The following is a 5,367-nucleotide window of genomic DNA, read 5'->3' as shown; positions in this document are numbered from 1 at the left end:
GTAACGCAGAGCTTTCTCACTTCGACGGGCTTTCTATTGACACTACAATTCGTATAAATATAATTTGGTCAGCATTGAAAATAATTATTTTAATCAGTCCTACCGAATTTTATTCGTGTAGATATTAAAAGATATAGTAGGAACCGACAAATCGGAACTCGGCCGACGAGTCCTACTGTAATGCAAGCATGAAACGCAGAGTTTTCTTTCTTCGAAGTTTCTTTTACTGACACTACAATCCGGATAAAGATAATTTGGTCAGCATTGAAGATAATTCTTTTAATCAGCATTATTTAATTTTAATCATTTAAATATCAAAATTTCAGTAGGACTCGTCGGATCGGATGTCGGCCGACGAGTCCTACTTTAATGCAAGCATGTAACGCAGAGCTTTCTCACTTCGACGGGCTTTCTAGTGACATTACAATTCGTATGAAAATGATTTGAGCAGCATTGAAAATAATTCGTTTAATGAGCCCCATCCGATTTTAGTCATCAAGATATTAATATTTCAGTAGGACCCGTTGTATCAGAATTCGCCCGACGTGTCCTACTACAAAGAAAGTATTCAATGCCGAATTTTTTTACTACGACGGCTTTTCTGGAGAGGGATTATCTCTTCTATTAATTATTTTTCGTTACCCAAACAATTCTCAGCATTATTATGACTATCCAAAATATTAATGGTGATCATTTTTCCACAAGATAAGAGTTTATTAACCGATGGGTAGCGCTAACAGTCATAGTCAAAGTTCAGAGAAAAAAATGTATAATCTATATTATTATTTTATTTTTAAATCAAAGCAAAAAAGTCAGTTATTTTGTTCAAAAAGAAAAAATTTGATATTTAAGTTTGGTCATTTTTCTTTCATCTAAAATTATTGTTTACTGCAAGATCGTTTCTGAGTGAAGTTTTCTATTTTTTATAGTAAAAACAAAAAATGCCATAGTTTCGGAATAAAAATCCAAATGTTTTGTAGAAAAATCGTCTATTTGGCATGAAAATTCAACAATTTGGTTGACATTTTTTTTAGGAAAAATCTTTTTGGTGGAAATGTAACCTCTACATCGAAAATTCAAACATGTTTTTGAAATTCAATAATTTTTTCGTAAGATTAAATGCTTTGTTAAAAATTTATTTTATTTATTAAAAATTCTTCTCTCATTCTCAACTGTTTCGTTAAAAAAATTTTTTGTTTGGTTAAAAATTAAGTTTTTTAACTGAAAAATTCTTATTTTATTTTTAGTTTAAAATTTATCCTTTCTTATTGAGATATGGAATGTTAAGTTTTATGTTACAAATTTGTTTGTTGAAGGTTCATATCTTTGGCTAAAAATTTAACTGTTCCAATGAAAAATCGTTTTTTAATTCAAAATTAATCAACTGAACATTTAACTATTTTATTTTTCTTTACAAATTTGTCTTTTTTAATTAATAAATCAACTATGTGGGTTGAAGTTAAAATGTTCTGGTATAAAATTATTTTTCTTCTTTGAAAATGAATGTTTTTGATTAAAAATTTATTTTTTTCTGAAAATTGAACTATTTCACCGAAACTGATTTTTCTTTATAATTGTGTTTTTTTAACTGACAATTTATTAATTTAATTTTTGGTTAGAAATTTATCATTTTTAGAGAAAAATTCAACTATATTATTGTATTCATGTATTTTATGGAAAATTCGTCTTCTTTGTATGAAAATGGTTGAAAATATACGTTTTTTTTTAAATTGATATTTTCTGTTTCGTGAAAAATTAAATTTTTTAACAAAATATTTAAGTATTTCATTTTTCTTATTGATATTTTTTAGTTTTAAATTCATTTCCTTTAGGGAAAAATTCGTCTTTTCGATCGAAAATGATTGACTTGCCAATTAATTTTTTTCTTTGAAAATTAAAATACTTTATTTAAAAGTATTTTTTTGATTGATAGTTTAAAAAAAATAAAACTTAAACTATTAAATTTTTTGTTAAAAAGCTATCTTTTTTTTGGTTAAAAATTCATTTCCATCGTTAAAAATTGAACTACTCGTTTGTTGAAAATTCAATTTTTCAATCTAAAAATTAAACAATATCATTTCTGTTTTAAAATTTATTTTCAGACATAAAAATTGTTGTTTATAATTAGAAATATAAAAATTTTGTGCAGTATACTGATTTTTTTGATTTCGTTGATCGTTTCCTTTTTTTTATTTGAAACTTTAAATATTTGTTTGAAATTTGTTTTCGTTTTTGAACGTAATTGTGTTGCTAAAAAAAAATTATATTCCATTTTTGATTTCAAATAAATATTTTTAATTGAAAATTCACGTCTTTTTTAAATATCGTTTTTTGTGGTAGAATATTATTATTTCTCTTTGCAGATTAATTTATTTCGATGAAAATATTACTTTTTTTTCAAAAATTAAATTTTTTATTTTCAAATTAAACTGCTCCATTTTTGGGTTTTTTTCGTTAAAAATTAAACTATGTTGTTGAAAACTCAATTTTTTATTTGGAAAATAAACTATTTCATTTTCTGTAACAAAATTATTTTCTTAGTTAACAATTTATGCTTAATTGGAAATTTAACAATTTCGTTGAAAATTCTTCTTTTTTTAATATCAAACTTAGACTTCAAGCATATAAAATAATACTTTACTTGTGAAATTGGAAATTAACATTTTTTTTGTATTAATTTATGTAATAAAGTCTAATCTGAATTTATCAAATTTGAATGTTTGCGGAAATTTTACTCGATCAGTTATCGCTACCTTGCGGCTAGTAAAAGCCCCGAAATTTTCTATGAGCTTCTTCAAGCTGCCGATAGAGGGATGACGTTCTCCTGCAATCGGACATCTTCTCCTTTAGTCTTACACCTCGGAAGTTTGAATTTAAAAACATACCAATATTTTTATTTATTTGTAATAATTTTTATTTCGACCATCAACGTTAAAATATTTATTTTTCCCCGCCCACGATGAATATTTCTCATAAACCTCGAGTTTAATCGCACAATTCCATTATTTAATCTTAATACTGATTCCGCCTGTACAAATTATTATCATCAAAAAGCAAAAAATGTTAGGATGGTTATGGGTGAAAAGAGGAAACATCCGATAGAAACTGTCTGTAAAATGTTCATGTCCGACGTCATAGTTCTAGCCAAAGCAGATAAGAAATGAGTACACGTTTTACGTGCAGTGGAATACGTTATTGTATTTCTCTCTTTCTACCTTTTGTTATCAGTGACATAATACATGGTGTACTCTCCCAGCAAAATAGAAGAGTCTATAAATAAGGAAAAAGAAACATTGCGTAAAATTTATTTTTACAATTTATTATTTATAACAAATTCGTTTTATTTATTTATTTGTAATTTATTATTTATGATCATAATTCAGGGCTTCATTTGATTCATATTTCACTTTGTCTACATTTCATGTAGAGGAGGAGATGGAGAAGGTAGAGAAGGAGGAGGTGGATAATGATGATGAGGAGGAGGAGGAAGAGGAGAAGGAAGCTTCTATGTTTTTGTTCGCTTATTCATTATTTGTTCTAAAAAATAAGAATACTATAGGTTTTGAGCAGATAATTTCAAACTTGAAAATGAAAAACTTAATTTAAAATTTTAAACTTAACTATAAATTCTTTAAAAATCCTCTAATAAAAGCTCAGATAGTCAATTTTATATATAAAAAATTCGGATTAAAATATTCTAGAATGATTGGTTGCAATTTTAAACTTACAAATTTTTTTTAATTTTTCAAAATCGCACAATGTTAGATTGAAAACGGGATAGTTACAGAATTTTTCAGATGGATTTGAAAATTAACCAATTTTAAGATAAATTCCTCCAGTAAAAAATTTAAAATAATGAAAAATTAAAAAAATAAATTTGGAAAATTCGAGCCTTAGAAATAAAAATATTTTTAAACTAAGCATTTAAAATTGCATTTTTTGGTATTTGAAAATGTACAAAAATATTGATCAATTCAAGTCTAATTTAAAAAATATTGGAAAATAAATGCTTGAAATCAGGCGATTTAAAAAATTCGAATCTTAAAAAAAACTTTTTTAAAAAAATATTTTATTTTAAATGTAATATCTTAACATTTTCCAATTTTTGTATAAAGAATTATAAAATTGAATACTTCAAAATCGAAAAAAGTTTTATCGTCAGGATTTAAAAATAAATAATAATTGTAAATAAAGTATAAAAATCAAAATGATTTGAAATTAAAAACTTAATGATTGTATTATTTAAAATGAAAATATATAAAAATCGAACTGTCTACAATTGAAACCTTAGTAATTGAATAATTTATTTGATTTGAAATGCTTAAAATTGTATAGTTTTTGAGTTTCATGTTAAAAGCTAAGTCTTAAATTTATACCTTTCATAGGTTTTCATTTTTCAATTTAAATTGAACTCTTTGAATTTCAAAAATGATTCTAATTCTAATTTTTAAAATTCTTAATTTTTTAATATTATAAAAACGCTTTTAATTAGAAATAATACAATTTCAGTTACTTCAAATTTTAAATATTTGAATGTTCAAAATCATATTCTAAAATTATTTAATTAAACAAATTTCTAATCCTTTTTTTTAAATGTTATGTACGTAATCTAAATTTGTTTGATTTAGAACATTTCAAATTCAAAATTTTTCAGCATGCGTTTTTTATTTCAAGCACTTTTATTAATTAATTTAATTTTAATTAATTAATTTATACAGCCCCGCAAAAACGTAGGAGTTTCATCAGGCCATTATAGTTCATTCTTACGCATTTTGGGTCGCTGGATAGATTTCGAAGTCAAAATTTTGAATTCAGCTCTTGTATTCTTCTCAAGATTTACATGTTGTAACCTCAAAAACTACTCATTTTGTCCATTTTCTAGCAACGCCAAAAAATTAGGTTACGTTCGCTGGATCCGATTCTGAAGTCTGATTTTCGAAGTTAGCTTTTTTTTTCTTTCCGACCTTAAAATTTCGTAACTTAAAAAACACGTGTTTCGTACTTTTTCGAATCTCAACAAAACAAGTATGTTTAAATCGCTGGATCCCATTCCAAAGTCGGAATTTTAAAGTTAGCGCTTGTTTTTTTTCCAAACTTTAAAATTTCGTAACCTTAAAAAACACTTGTTTCATACATTTCTCAGTCCCACCAAAAAAGGTAGGTGTTCGGACGGAACAAACTAGTTAATTGTTACGCGGTTTGAGTCGTTGAATACGATTCCGAAGTTAAAAGGGGGAGGGTCGGTAAGGCCGGTTTTTGGCCAAATTATTTTTGGACCAAAAAATCTGAAAAAATCATGGTAGTATCTTATAAGTATCCCGAGTCGATTGCACGCTAAACGGACTACCCTCCAACCCCCAGCCAGCC

At 25.9% G+C, this 5,367-nt stretch overlaps 1 protein-coding gene across 6 annotated transcripts in view; it reads left to right on the top strand.

Annotated features, from left to right (window-relative positions):
* LOC117168125 (tensin-3) overlaps positions 1–5,367 on the top strand; it is a 639,780-nt gene that overhangs the window by 504,637 nt on the left and 129,776 nt on the right. The gene's annotated exons all lie outside the window — the stretch shown is intronic.

The sequence above is a fragment of the Belonocnema kinseyi genome, chromosome 2 (genome assembly GCF_010883055.1).
Source record: "Belonocnema kinseyi isolate 2016_QV_RU_SX_M_011 chromosome 2, B_treatae_v1, whole genome shotgun sequence".
Classification (NCBI taxonomy): Eukaryota; Metazoa; Arthropoda; class Insecta; order Hymenoptera; family Cynipidae; genus Belonocnema; species Belonocnema kinseyi.
The sequence above is the reverse complement of the archived record's forward strand: the minus strand, read 5'-3'. Positions and strand labels throughout refer to the sequence as shown.